The sequence below is a fragment of the Filicampus tigris genome, chromosome 11 (genome assembly GCF_054856515.1).
Source record: "Filicampus tigris isolate MCC_2025a chromosome 11, RoL_Ftig_1.0, whole genome shotgun sequence".
NCBI classification, from domain to species: domain Eukaryota; kingdom Metazoa; phylum Chordata; class Actinopteri; order Syngnathiformes; family Syngnathidae; genus Filicampus; species Filicampus tigris.
In genome coordinates this window covers 3494256-3510646 of record NC_141227.1, presented here as the reverse complement: position 1 = coordinate 3510646, position 16391 = coordinate 3494256, and positions in this window count along the sequence as shown.

Sequence of the window (16391 nt, the reverse complement as noted above, 5' to 3'; positions counted from 1 at the left end):
TTAATCAATTGACCGAGTTGGGGAAACATGTCAGTTCTCTGTGAACTACCAGGATGCTTGCTGAGTCAACCAGCTACATTGTGACCACAGTGTCCAGCATGGAATCCATTAGCTCTCCTAAATTATACGAAAAGGTCAACGAGTATCAAGCATTCAAGCAAGTGATCAACATCATTTAATAGTGGGACATATTCTACACTCTATATTGCAACTTTTTAATACATTCATTTGCCACTCTAACATTCAGTAAAATACATACACATTTTCTTTGCAGGAACATACATTGATTTACAGTGAACTAAGCTTTAAATTTTATAGGCATTAAAATATGCCAATGAATCAGGTGAATTGGATTTGTATAATAGGCTATAGAAACATAGCTGAGGAGTCCTGGAAAAAAGATAGCACTTTTGTGAGGCGGAAACTATTAAGGCTCACACTTCTGGGTTTAGAAAAAAGAAACATTTTCTTTCTACAGCATCTGTCTTGGGAATCCCCCCTGGAGGAGAACGGGGGAATGGAGGTCGCATTTATGCTTCCTAACACCCCTCCAACGACACTCCAAAGCCGACCCCCCCGCCACCCCCCACTAACCCCCACCATCTATTCTCTTCCTTCACCCTAAGTCCAATTAGGATGAAGATATGTGTTTTTTTTCTAAGAGTGTGTGCATGTGCGCGTGTGTGTGTGTGTTTGGGGTGGGGGTCCTGCAGGCTGTCATAGGAGCGGACCACCAACACATTTTCTCTCGTCACATGGTCCTCAGAGTATTCAAGCTCAGGTCTGAGGAAAGAAAGGTCACATCCTGTCTTGGTTTTTGTGGCTGCTTTTTTTTTTTTTTTTTGCTTGGTCGCGCCCGGAGTTTCAGTGCTAACGACCTAACACATCTCTTGCAACAGCAATCCTGAGGTCATTGCACTGCAAAATATTTCAAGGAAGCTCCTTTTGTCTTTGTGTATAGGGAAACACATGCTGCATGGCTTTGTTGCCCGGCTTCTTCCAAAATAATGAATCGCGTTAAGTAATCAAACAAGGGGAAATGCTCAAGAGATTGTTCAACTTTTGGATCTGTAAAACAGAAAGCCAATATGAAGTATTGCTTTGATAACCTGAGCTTTGTGGGGTGGCCTCTAAAATTATAGGCAGAGATTGGAAAAGTACTGACATTCTGTACTTGAGTACAATTACTTGTATCAAAAATTACTTTGGTAAAAGTGAAAGTACTCATTCACTTTAGTTTAGTCAGACTCGTCGATGGACGGCCGTTTAAAATGAGAGGCGGACCGGCCTATAGACGATTACTATTTTTTCCCCCCCAGAAAAAAAGGCGAATGAGGGACGACGGAAGGGTACCCACTAGAAGTGAGAACAATAATCGTTTTCATGATGCATCGTCCACTTTATCAAAAAGATTCTGCATTGATTCAGAGGTATTAATAATTAATGTCTACAGTATGATTTTTTTTAAAAACTAAAAAGATGTGCGAGCAATTACGTGCGTTAGTACGTCAGATGTCTGTGTCGAGGCTTACGTGACAAGATGGCAAAACTAGCAAAACATCACACGATCGGCGCAATCCTCATTAAAAGCATCGGTTTGAAGACATTTAGGTTCTTTATGAAGTGTGAGACGAGGATACAAATATTTTGGGAACCCAATAAACATGACACTACCACCCAGAGTGCGGCGAAAGGCAGACCTGTCGGAGATGATAAACAACCGACCGACTTTGCCAGGTGCTCCAGCAACTCTTCCACCAAACTCCGAAAGAGCAAGAAATATTACAAAATCCATTACAGAGTACATTGCAGCAGATTTGCGCCCTTAATTGGTTGTGGAAGGAAGGGGCTTTCGTGGCATGATGCAGACAGTGACACTGTATCCACGATAGAATATTCCCACCACTTACAGTACAATTACACCAGAGCATGTAGATTATTTTATCACACAAAAACCTAGAATATGCACACCTCTGCACGCTTAGCAGTTAAAAGTATGTTATTTATTGTTACGAAATGTGCTGTTGGTTTATATTTTGAATAATAAAGCTGTTCTGTTTGATGACAATTTCTCAAGCTTTAATGTTATAACATCGTTAGTGTTACACCACTCACAGTAAAGGTGTGGAACGAGCTTGAACCTTTATTGCTCTTACCAGAGGAAATACACAGTACTTCTACCAGTCATCGCTTTTTTCTCCACCCAGGGAGATTCTTGCTCTCTGGTTCACTTGCCAACTTTCCTTTTTCCACACAATGTTTAACACTGCCCTCTACAGTACTGTAAAATATCACATGCTAACATAAACAACATGTGAAATAAAGGTCACCAATTAATTGCAATATCATCCATCCATCCATCGATAATCCATACTGCTTTATCCTCACGAGGGTTGTGGGGGTGTTGAAGCCTATCCCAGCTGTCTTGGGGCAGTAGGCGGGGTACACCCTGAACTGGTTGCCAGCCAATCGCAGGGCACATTGCGATATCATTTCAAAGAAAATATACTACATCACGTGCTACATTAGGTTAAATAAAAGCAGAAGTCATTGCTAAATTACACAGTAATGTCAATCAGTTTAAATATATATTTATAATTTTTTTGTTATAGGAGAAGTTACAGACATTTGTTACAACAAACGCTGCCATTGGCACTTTTTAAAATTTGTATTAACACAAGACAAAATGTGAAATATAAATCCTTGCTCTTCCTTGAGTTCTGCAATTGTTTTTAAAAAAGGTACCGGTGTTTTAGATGGACTATAAAATGTAAGCCATTGTAGTGATGCATCGGAATCGGAAATCAATCGAATCGTGGGCTTCGGAATCGGATCGAATCGTGAGATACCCATAGATTCGCATCCCTAGTACCCATGCTGCAGACGGATGATGAATAACTGACGCTCAATTTTTAGTAAAATGCCCAGCTCCGGGCACCATGGTCTGCCATGCAAATACAGCATTTTATGCTAAATTTATGTGGCATTTTACAAAAAATTTGCGGCCCATTTATTGCCTACCGCCTACAGATGGGGTATCCTTCCGCTGTCCGTCTATTCGCCTTTTTGTTTGGCCTGAAATAAAAGTAATTGCCTATGGGCCGGTCCACCTATGATTTTAAACGGGGTTCCGGTAGCGTTTTCGACTGCCCACTTCGACAAACTACCACTCATGCAAGCTAACAAAAGGGTAATGATTTAGCTTTACTTCGACATGTTTTCTCAGATTGGACGGGGAATTCTTGTAGGTGGCAAGCTCGTGGACTTTAGGTTTACACGGAAAAACACCAACAATTGTTCATCGACACACCATATCGTCGTCATCATCATTTTATTTCTTCCAATTAAGTTATCTTCTTATCTTCTTCTTAAAATTTCTACCTTCAAGTATACAGGTAGGTTTGGGTTTTTTTTTTACATTATTTTTCACGGGTCGGAAGTACAGTAATGCACCAAAATTTGTTTGTTAATCACCAAAAGAAAGTAGAAGAAGTTGTTGTTTGTTTATTTACACTGCCTCAGCTATGACAAGACAATGGCACAGTTAAAAGGAAATACATTCTGGACAGAAGCTAACATCCCAAAGGTAGGCTTTAAATCTTCAAATGAAAATTGTGACATCAATGTGTTTATCCATCCATCCATTATCGATACCGCTTATCCTCACAAGGGTCGCGGGGCGTGCTGGAGATTATATCAGCTGTCTTCGGGCAGTAGGCGGGGGACACCCTGAATCGGTTGCCAGCCAATCGCAGGGCACACAGAGACAAACATCCGCACTCGCAATCACACCTAGGGGCAATTTAGAGAGTCCAATCAACTTACCATGCATGTTTTTGGAATGTGGGAGGAAACCGGAGTACCCGGAGAAAACCCACGCAGGCACGGGGAGAACATGCAAACTCCACACAGGGAGGCCGGGATCGAACTCACACCCTTTGAACTGTGAGGCAGACGTGCTAACCAGTCGATCACCGTGCCACCTCTTAATATTCAATAAAATAAAAAACAAAACAAAACACAAATTGAAAAATAATTTAATAATTTACAAAAAATGTAAAGGTAGATATTTTTTCATGACTTTCACTGGGTGGGCAGTCTGTCAATCTGGGTGGGTCCGTGCACATCCATGGCTCCGCCCCTGGGACTGATTTGCTATTTCAGGATCAGGACGATTTGCTGTGAATAATGGAATTATTCATTCTTTACCAGCAAACCTGAAGGAGAATTTTCGACCATCAATTCATGACCTCAATTTGAAGCGCACTTGGGTTGTGCAGCATAGCAACAATCCAAAACACTATCAAGTAAATTTCTAAATGGCTTTATAGAATGCTTATGGGGTGGCCTAGTCAGAATCTGGACTTGTATCAGATTGAAATGCTGTGGCATGAATTTAACCCTTTCATGCACGAATTATGATAACCTATGTCAGGATTTTTAAGTTTTTTTTTCCCGAATATTTATACATATAGGTGAAAGAAACTTTTGAATATATGTCCACTGTAGTGACCAACTGACCACTGTCCCGGAAAGTGTTAAAAAAATTCTGGACAACCCTAAGCCTTGAGAAAACCCTCTAGTTTTACTAAATTAAAACAATTCTGCGTGGAAAAACTTGCCAAAATATCTTCACAGAGATGTGAAAGACTCATTGCCATTCATAGAAAATGCTGAACTTCAGTTGCGACTGATGGTAGCCCAACCAGTTATAAGGTTTAGGGGGCATTTATTGATTCACATATTGAGTAGGTTTGTTACCTCAATAAATAAAATCATGTAAAAACTACATTTTATATACTGTATACTTGTTTGATGAACTTAAACATTTAAATGGGAAAACTCTGCAAAAAATAAAAAAGAAATAAGAATTTGAGGTGGGAAAATACTTTTTCACAGCACTGTATATATATATATATATATATATATACATATATATATATATACATACATACATACATACGTAGAGTACATACATACACACCAGGGATGTATGTCCGACCATGTGTTTTTTAGTCGACTGGGACAAAAGGAATGTCTTTCTTAATTTTCTGAAATTTTAGAGGCCACAAAGTGACCAAATAATCCAAAGGTATTGTCAAATGGATCAGTAACATCTTAATTTTATATTACGCAATACGCAACATTTATTGTTGTTTATTTGTTGTTGTTTTTGTTGTTGCTTTGTGTGGGAGGGCGAGTGGACGCAGCAGTCAGTGGCAGAAAGTGCCACACACACGCACGCACATGCACAGAGCCTGCCTGTGCTCAGCGCTAGGGCCCTGCGCCCTGCAGCAGAACGCAAATTGTTCGGAGCAACAAGGACACACAAACGATGTGAAAACAATCAGGGTAAGCAACACAACACTGTGTGTTTATTTGTTTTTTCCTCGTATCTGCATGTCCTTCGCCAGCAAATGACGTAGTAAGTACGTCCTGGTCGCCGATTGGCTGTCGCTGATGACAACGAATGGATTGAGCCGGCCTGAAATAATGACAGAATAATGACTGATGAAATGACGTGAAATAAGATCTTGAAAGACTCCTGCACATTTTATCCAGGGCTGCACTGACTTTACTGGACTGAGCCATTGAGAAAGCCAAAGGACCCACAAAGGATCTATGAGAAAATATATCAAAATATTCATAAAATTATATAAATTTGATTTGAAGATGCCAATCATTCATGTTCAGAGCTTCAGATTGATAAAGAAGTGGGAAATAGTGGCTCAGTTGATACCATGTCACATACATGTAGACCAACACATGTCAATGACAACCGCTCGGACGATTGTTTGGGGTGCCAAAATAAATAAATAACTCAATCAGCTTCAGCTGAAATGCAGGTTTCTCTACAAAAAAAATGATGTGGCTGTGTTTCTAGCTGTTCTGTAAGGAGGTGGTTGAACAAAAATGGGTTACAAGGTCAAGTTGCCAATGCAAAGCCATGACTGCACACTCACAAAACAGCCCACTGTAATGACAAACAGCACAAAGACAAGCCTCAAAACTTGTAGACTAAAGTCATTTGGAGTCATAAGACCGGAACTGAGCTTTATGATCATAAATCTATGTTTGGAGAGGAATCAACAAGGCTTATGACAAAAAGTCCCTACTGTGAAAAATGGAGGTGGATAACTGATGATTTGGTTGTGTGTGAGCAACTAAGGCACTGGAATGTAGTCAACATGACAATGGTGCAAGGCTCAAGGCCAAGTTGACCCTTCAGTGGCTACAGCAGAAAAAAAGTGATTGTTCTGGAGTGGCCATCATAGTCACCTGACCTCAATAACATTGAGTCACTCTGGGTAAGTAACTAAGTAAGACAACCCATGCCATAGCACAGACGAGCTGTCGCCTGTGTTTTCGCCACGTGAGCCGTTTTTGTACAGCGAACGTGGTGTTTTACTAAATTTGATTGTTGGTGTTTCATAGCTCAGCTTCAGAAAACAGGTGAGCCGTGATTGGTCGTTATCTGAGCCCTGAAGGTCTGTGATGTCATTTTCAGTCGACAGAAGTGAGAAAATGGCCGCCCCCAGCAAAGGCTAAAAACTGGTGGATTTTGCTGCTTAACTCCTATTTCATATTAATCACATTGCCTTGTTTCAACTAGTGGGCCTACATAGAACATATTCTTGAAAAAAATATGTTTGGGTTGACTTCCCCTTTAAGCCCTGAAGATGTTTTCACTCATCAATTTAGTTGATAGAACAATGTACAGGCATTATTGTATTCAATCACAGTGCAACTAGTGCCTACTAGTGTTACAGTACTTTTCTCAGCTTGATTGTTGAACTATCCGGAACTTGATAAAATATTGTTGTTTTGTTACTGTTTCAGGCTGCCAAATCAGACCTGTATTCCAAGCCAGGTGGGGACCGGACCTTTAAAGAATACAAGAAAACATACTGCCTTTCTGATAGCACAAGAAGAAAGGTGCTGAATGTACTTGTGGCAGACATGGTGGAGAGTCATGGGTGTGTGAATCTGTACTATGAATGCATTGTTTTTAATACTTTCAATGAAAGGGTTATTCCTCCTTTTCACGACAATGTTATACAGTTAAAATCCTCAGATGTTTCAGATGTGGTGTCTCATTCACAGAAATGCTTCAAATAAAACAATAGCTGGGTTTACATGGAGCCATGTATTCCGATTAGAAAGGATCCGAATGACCAATCGGAATGAAAATGCGTCATGGAAACACCCCAACCGGAATAAAATGGCCCAATCCGAATGCAATTTCATTATGGTTCACAGGGGTGGTGTATTCCTTTTGCCAATCCGAACGAGCGACATGTAAACAGTTCAATCGGAATGGCCAGGCTGCGTCTGGTCTGCGCATGCTCTGTCTTGACGTAAATGCGTAGTGACGTCGTTGTAAACGCACTTTAGAATTGCAGCGACTTACCAGAGCCTGTATGCGGCACGAGAACTTGTTTTAAAGTACTGGTAACTTGTTTTTATCAAGATGCTGTTTGAATAAAAGTGTTAAAACAATTGCGACTACTGTGCTAAATAGATGAATGAACTCCATCTTGATAGATCACATGATGTTTATCGATCGCCGCGTGTCACACGGCTGTAACACGGCTGATCTGACTAACAGGGTGGAGCAAATAAACGGCCGATTGGAATAGATCACGTCACATGTAAACACGTGACCATAGAGATTCATTCCGGATGATTTATATATATATATATATATATATATATATATATATACATACATACACACACTGTATTTCAGTTGTACCACGAAAATAAAGGTTTTGTCTGTAAATGTCATTGGTTAATTTTGAGTATTTTTTCTATCATTACTTTTGGAAGTTTAAAGTTGTTCCATTGACCATAGCGGGTTTTTCTCTTGCAGAAACGGGACAAACCATTTTGTCCATGTGTCTATTTCTGTTGCACACGACATAATCGAGCAGATCACAAACATGCAGGCATCATGCAAGAACACAGTGATGAGGCAGGCAAACTCCCCTGAACTGAATGCCTTGGTCAAGGGCACTTTGACAGTAGTCAGTCTGCAGAATAGTAATATGTAGATGAGCTACTGCTCCATAGATATGACACAGAATGTTTTCAAACCAACACCAAAGGTAAACATTTTTGGAAGGGACTACTTTTCACCAAATTATAATCCCGATTTGGTAGGTGAAATCCATTTGTCGTGCCAAGGTATTTATTATTCATGTTTTAGTATTTCAAATCTGTTTTAGTTCAAGGTGGGATTTGTTTTCATGGAAATATCAGCAGTATCATACAAATGTATCTCTTTAATCTGAATCATTTTTGATTTATAGCATACAGATGAATTGAATTTGACTTATCAAGGAAGCTTGGAGTTAAATATGAGGCTGAGCAATTATATTCATTCGCAAACATATCAGTCATTGTAGAAGATAAACTGTTCATTGTTAAACTGTTTAAATAAATTGATCATACGATTCAAGCACTGCAATTTGTTAGTCCTTTGTTTGATATGCCTTGCCAGGTGTGTTCTGTGACCCGCAGGATCTTCTGTTGTTATTCATTAGTGGACCCGGGATATGACGTTTTCAAACATGTCAAAGACCATCTACTCAGTCAAGTGACCGTATATGTGTGGAATGGATCCTTGCAGCTGCCGGAGTGAAAGAGACCAATAATCAGATTGCAGGGTGTCATTCCTATGACAGTCCTTTTGTTCTCCCCTACCTAATTGTTTGGTATTGGTATTTAATGAAGCACGGATTCAGAAGTGTAAAGTGTTTGAGTTAGAGGGGTCTGAAGCAGTCTTTTGGAAAGTTTTGAAGATTACTCATTTTTGTTTAAATATGTCAGTTATAAAAAAATAACATCATAAATATTCAGCTAAACTATTTTTTTTTCAGTGGATTAAAGAATCTGTATCTAGCAAAAATAAACTTTTTGGAGCTTTTAGCCATGTTCAAATGCTAATTCCACACCAACATGTGACACGTGTTATTTGCCTGCCATGTACAAAGGTACTTCTTCTTACCTTCTACACTAAGTGGCAAGGCAAGAGAACAGAACAAGTTTGTTCTCATCTCTAACTTCCTTGTTTTCAAACAATCAGCATTTGATAGGGCCACACCCAAATCTTGAGTAATAATTAATGTTTTTGCTTTATTACCCAGCTGTTTTTTCCCAACTATACAGTATATATAAAATAATATACTGTAGCTTCACATCTTTACCTACACAGATGAATTGCTTCAGTATTAAATAAAAGATGTCGACGCAGCACTGCAAAGAAGGCTTTTATGCAACGATGGACTACAGTTTCGCCATGCAACCCAGTTAAGATGTACAATAGAAACAACTCTACTTCAGACGTGGAGTTCTGGCCCGTCACTTCTACTTGCCTAGATGACACCCAATTCTACCCACAAATTCTGCTGCCACGCAAGCTACAATCCAAAGTGATGAGACAGATGCATGACGGTGCCATGGGCAGACATTTTGGTGTAGAACGGACCATGGCCAGAATACAAACCCGATACTACTAGTACCACAGAAAAGGGGATGCTGCTTTCTGTTGCCAGACCTGTACCAGGTGTGCATCCAGGGCCCGCCCCCTCAAGAGACCTCGAGCTCCATGGGGAATTGTCCAGGTGAGGGTCCCAATAGAGTGCAATGCCTTGGACATTACGGGACCACTCAACGAGACTGAGTGTAAAAACAGCTATGTGCTTGTGAAACAAGATTATTTCACGAAATGAATGGAGGCATTTCCAATCCCTGATGAGAGAGCTGTGACTGTAACTGAGGTCGTTTGCATCCGAGTGGGTGTGGCGCAACGCCATACCTCACGCACTGCACAGTGATTAGGGCAGGGGCGGCGCTATGGGTGGGCCTGGGTGTGCACAGGCCCACCCAGATTGACACACTGCCCACCCAGTGACAATCATGAAATATATACTTTAAAATTTTTAGTAAATTATTATTAATCTCCTAAGGCCCAAGCTGTTTTTTATATGCATTTTTCTATTTCTTTTTGCTATTTGGGCTTATTGGAACCTAATTAAATGAAAAACTAAGCATCATCTTTATTGTATTGTATTATACCGTATTTTGTATACTGTATTTTGACTGTAGTATGTCATTCTCTTCTGGGACCACAAGATGGCAGTGTAAGTGCCCACATAGTATATGTCCAAAACACCCACAGTTCCACAGTACACACACTTGTGGACACAAGAGCTAGAAAGTGCTGTCCACATATGTGGACACTAAGCCTGAGGAGGTTAAATCATTTTTGAATTTGTGTTTCCTTGTGTGTGTGGGGGGGGGGGGGGGGGTGCGTGTGTGTGTGTGTGTGTGTGTGTGTGTGTGTTTTTATTTTATCGAATATTAAGAATGGCATAATTGTGGTTGTCTAAGGAAGATCTGAACTTCATATTATTCAGTTTGTCATTTTATTTAAATATACGATGTGTCGGGACAGGAGGATTGTGCTCAGTGAGAGAAATATTCAGGTCTAGCCTGATTTTTCCAGGCCCACCCATTAGCCACGTTCTGGCTGACGGTCTGGCTGACGGTCCCTTACACTGTCATGGCCTGACCAAGCACAGTGCCACTGGATTCACGCCAAACCTCATGATGTTTGGCCGAGAAGTGAGTGATCCGGCGGGGCTGCCTCCCGACCCGGACAAGCAACCGTTGGGCCCAGAGTATGTCCAACAGATGTGCGGAAGGCTGGTGCTGGCCCACTTAGTCACCAGAGAAGCTCTGGCTGAGTCAGGTACACGCACAAAGAGACAGTATGCCAATAAATGTTGCCACACGCAGTAAACATTGGAGATCCTGTGTTGCATCTCATGAAAGGTACTCGCCCTGTCAAGAACCAAATAAAAAGATCCAAGGTGAGGGTTTTTAACCATGATCAACTTAAACATCGTCGCAGCCGTGAGCCCCTGGACAACAGGTGTGTCCTGGACCAAGCTCAAAGGTGGACACCTACAGAGGTCCCACCACTAACTGTCAGGATGACCAAGCAAACAGTGATTTAGATTTACGTAGTTTGTTCTCAACCACGACTGACTGACCATGAGAATGGTGGCGGTGCGGTGGGTGAGTCACACCAACTGGGCTTGCCAGTTCAACGACTGGGACGTCCACGCAAGGCATCCGACCGTTATGGTGCCTGGCTCACTTAGGTGATGAAAGGGACAATTGAATGTTCTAGTCAGAAGGGCTTGTCTGAATTTCATACCTTTTTCTAGTCTTTCTTCGTTTCAGCTGAAGTTGTTTACAAAGCTGCAACTTTGTAACAGAGCGGCCAACATCATCGCTACATAGCCGGGTGTCGAACACGGACAGAGGGAGTGAGAAAGAGGGCAGCTCCGCTAAGAACCAGTCTGTGGCAGAAAAAAGGTTTGGTACCACTGGTGGATGACATTGACAGTTAAACTGCAATATCTCCCTTGGATGCTGTATTGGCCTTTGCACGTTATATGGGCAATTGAAAACTGCCTTGCACTCCCAATAGTGCGCCAGAGTGTGACACCCCACCTCCCAATATACCTGCTTTTTGCGAGTCTAAGGCTAGGTTCACACCGCAGGCAAATGCGATCCAGATGAGATTTTTTTTGCTCATATGCGACCTGGATCTGATTTTTTTCATGACTGTCTGAACGCCTTGATTCCGATTTTTTCAAATGATGACCTGGGCCACTTTCATATGTGGTCCTAGATCGGATACGTGTCTGATTTTTTGCAATGCGACCACAGTCTGAACCGCCAGGTCGCATACATCCAACATTGACATCATCTGCAGCCCAAAATGCGCTCCGAGCGGTCGGAGGGAAACTGCTGGCAGCTGGGGAGATTGAATCTGCAAAGTTGTTTTGGGCAACAGTATTGACTTTATATTTGACTTTGATTTAAGCCCACTTCAAATATGAAGCATAAAGCAAACATTTATGGTGATAGTAGTTATTCAGCCACGGTTCAGATCGAAGTTTTTACGCACGGTTATGACGTGACATAAATCGTTAGTGATGTCTCCATGAAATGCGATCGAAAAGCCTCGCCTCATAATTCCCCCCAAATACTGTATTTCTACCTTCGACCGAAACGCTTCACTGTAGAAATGCCCCGACACATTTACTTACGTAAACACTGCGTCGTGAGTGACGTCATCTCTTCTTCTGCGCATGTGGGTCACTTTGGAGACGCATGTCTTCACAACACGAGAGAGACCTAGGACGCATTTATAATGTAATAAGAATGCTTACACCAAAAAATCGTTTTGTTTTTTTTTCCCCCAAACATCTGAATTGAGCATTAAGACCTGCGGTGTGAAACCTAGCCCAAAATGTTGTCTACTTTTTGTAACTAAATTTGCAGATGCACTGGAGGGGCAAGCAGGAATGCCCAGTGAGGCGTATTTAACCAGGTCTTCCCCGAAACATAATGGGCTCTGCACCATTCCACAAACTTTTAGGACAATCCTAAAAGGACAATTTCTAAAACTGAAATGCATTGTCATTAAAACAATGACATTATTATTAACTTAAGCCAGTTCCTCTCTTCAGGTCACAATGATGAGGTTCGCTGTATTCCTGTCTCCACTTTGCTCGACCCAGCGTTCAGAGCCAATGTTCTCAGCCATAACCGAGGCCATGCTTCCTCCCGACTACGACAACAACCCCACACAACTCAACTAGCCGTCACCGATGTGGATGGGTGCGGAGACCTTGAGGTGTTTGTTGCAGGGTAAGACGGTGAAAATTAGTGGCGTACTTTGTGAAACGATTCCAGCCTCGATGCCTCTCTCACAGTGGTGCCAACATTGTTTAAACATTATAGATCTTTAGCCTCTAATGTGCAGTTTACAAAAACAACAACAACAACACCGTCATTCGGACTAAGGTACGTGTTGTGGGTTTGCTTGTGAACTGTCCACTTAAGCTACACAAACAAACATACTTATTTCCTTTTTAACAGCGAATGTTATCGTCGATCATTCCTTCTTTCCTTTTACCTCACTCAGTGGGTGCATGCACATGTGACCGAAGGAGAGAAAGCAAGACGATTCAAAACTTTATTTTAAAGTTGCTGCTATGAAAATGTACGGAGCATTGTTGAGTGTTATTGTATGACTGCTTCTAACTGTATTGCGCTTATTTGTCATAAGAGGGCTGTCGCTGACAGATGACGTCAACATTGGCTTAGAGGCGGGAGTGTTCGCGCCCGATATGTTCTCTCTGTACTTGGCTCTCGAGGAGAGCAGTTCGTGTGTTTTGAGTTGAATGTTTATTTCTTTATTGGGCAAAAGTGGTTAATAAAATAAAGACAAAGTTCTGTTTGTTTGTTTTTTTGTTTCTTCTTTGCTGATTTGAAAAATGATCCGATCTGTGATTCGATCCAAACCGTGTGTTTTTTTTTAATCCGTTGAACACTGAGCACGAACTGAACACAGAGTTGTTCTTTACTCAGTGTGGATGTGGGGTTTCCTCCTCTCTTGGATGCCTCCCTGGTGAGGTGTTCTGGGTATATCCCAGCAGCAAGAGGTTCCAAGAACGGCCAAGGACATGCTGGAGAGATCATGTCTCCCGTCTGGTCAGGGAACACCTTGGGAAGTGTGGGCATCCTTGCTAATGCTGCTGCACCCACTACGCAACACCGGATAAGCGGTACAAAAGGGACTGATGGATGGATGTGAGATTAGTTCAAAAGGAAATTAATTGCTCAGCAGCGCTAATTTAAGCCGTTTGTGTAAGAACAGCACTGAACTGCTGAAGTGCGAATGTAAAATATAGTTTACACATAAGCGGTGACCAAATCCCTTTGAACTCATCATAAAAGAGTGGAGACAACAGGTATTTATAAAAATGAGGGCAAAGCTTGTGTAGGCAGATGTCCTTCAGTTGCATTAATTTTCTATTTTTTGTATGCAACCTGAAACGTTTGAATGAGCTCTCAAGGGACTACCATCAGCCTCAACCTAGCAGTGCTTACCTCTTCAGTTTTCTAGTGCTTTTTTTCCCACCACCATCAAATCTATGCATGTCTGTATGCAATGTGTGACTGCAGATGTGCTAGTTGGGTAGGGGCCGTGGTTCAAATATCATTTTCAAACACACACTTACAAGCTATTGTACAGGCAGAGAATGTTAAATGTGCCTAAAATTACATGAAGTGACACATGCAGCATAAAAGAATTTAAAACAAAGTCATTAAAGAAAGGCCATCAGTACACAAGTTAAGATACTGTATGCCATAACATGATGCCGTATAACAAATTGTGGGAAAGCAAAGGAAATAAACTCAAGGGATATCATATATTATACAGCAATGTAAATGTAAATTGCAAAGTTGTAAAAATGTGATCTTATACAGTGTATACAGTATATTTACTCTTATTAAATGGTAGCACGGCAGTAGTTAGTATGTCTGCCTCACAGATGAGAGGTACCGGTTCAAATCCCAGCACGTTCTCTGGGAACTATTTTAGAGAAAGTTTTGGTATTTTCGCAGATGCATGTAGCTTGGCAGAGTTAAAAACGGGTGTTTTGCGCCGTTGTTGGTGTGAACACAGCCGGTTTGATTCACCGTCAATCAAAGCGGCTCCTCTCAATCCCTTTAAAATTTTCGTGCGAGAGGTGCAGTCCTTGACATGTCGGAAGAAGAAACTAGCTTGCTGGTGTCAATGCAGGAGGTCGAAGTGCACAAAATATTTTTAAAAGGAACTGCAAGTAGACCTCTATGGTCTGATGATGTAAAGTTGGCCAGGGAGATCATAGACCTGTGAAGTGGTTACTTGGAGACCGCCACAATCGTTCGTGTTTCTGTGTCCCTGTGCCTGTGTGGGTTTTCTGCATATATTGCAGTTTCTTCCCGCATTCCAAAACAAACATCTTCCCAGAGCTGGGTATTCGTCCAAGCTTTCGTCCAGGGGTCACCAACTCCGTTCCTCGAGGGCAAGTGTCCTGCATGTTTTCCATCTCTCCTTGCTGCAACACACCTGATTCAAATGACCAGGATCATTATCAGGCTTCTGAAGAGCATGCTGATGAGCTGATCATTTGAATCAGGTATGTTGCAGCAGGGAGAGATGAAAAACATGCAGGACAGGTGCCTCCGAGGATCACCGTTGGTGACAACTGCTTTAGTCAGTCTATGAGTTCCCGTCTATATTTCAGACACGCCCGCTCCTGACACACAGCCAAACAAATAAAAAATAAAACAGTTTTGTATACCTTTCAGTCCCATAGATGCAATGACGTGCCCCATTTTGTTTTTATTTCACCGATCACCACGCTGCACGTGTGTGTTTGTTGTTTTTATTTGATATTATGTGGCGGCGTGTCTGCTTGTGCGGCGCCTGCGTGTGACGTGAAATTATGTTCTTGACGTCGATTGGCTGTCGCCGACGAGGGATGGACTGGGACCACATGGGTCAGCTGGAAATACCGCCCAGACGTCATAGCCGGATAGATGATGCCCAGCTCTGCCTCTTACATCCATTGGTGTGAATAGCAGTTTGTTTTTATGTATGTTTTTTTTTTTTAAGCTTTCTTTCGAAGTACAAATAATTATACAAAAACAACAGCCAGGGGGAAACAAACTAAGCTAAGAAACCAAGAAAACTACACAACGAAAACATTAAAAAGAACACATAAACACAGAGTCTTCTGTCGATTGTTCAATAATAGGAATATATTGTTTGACTTCATTTCCAAACACATAAAAATTTGGTCCCTGATTAATATATCTACATTTATGTATATGAAAGTTTAGCCAACAGTATGGTAACATTAACAATGTAAAAAGTTTTTTTTATTCACAGATTGGTAGTCATTGTAGTCATATATTTTCAAAACAAACTACTGTAAGAAAATTGCATGGATAACATCTGTGGATTATTTTGAATGATACTTCTTTTATCTTGTTGTTAATCAAATATTCAGATGGCAGATTCCATATTTTTTCCAATTAAGATTATTGACAAGATTATTCCAATAAAAAACAACATATGGAACAGAGGCAACATCTTTCTGAAGTCTTCGTAAATTATAGTTGTTCCGTTTAGGATAAAAACAAATCCCTTCTATTTCAGTTTTTGTTGGATAGTGGGTAGTAAATTCAAGCTGTAACGAGCCAAATTTCTAAATAACATAATAACACAAGCAGAAATAGCATTTATATCAGAAATAAATTCAGAAACAGAAATCATTACCATCATCATCATTATCATCACCACATTTTGAAACAAACTCTTGTTGTGTCAAAAGCGATAAATTCAGCTGGGAATGACTCCAACTAATCCTTGAAAGCAAAGCACTATGTAAAATGGATTCCGTTTTTAAAATGTATTTATTTTGTGTATTGTTGAACTGTGTTTGCCGCTGTCTGTTTAAAAATAAAAACTT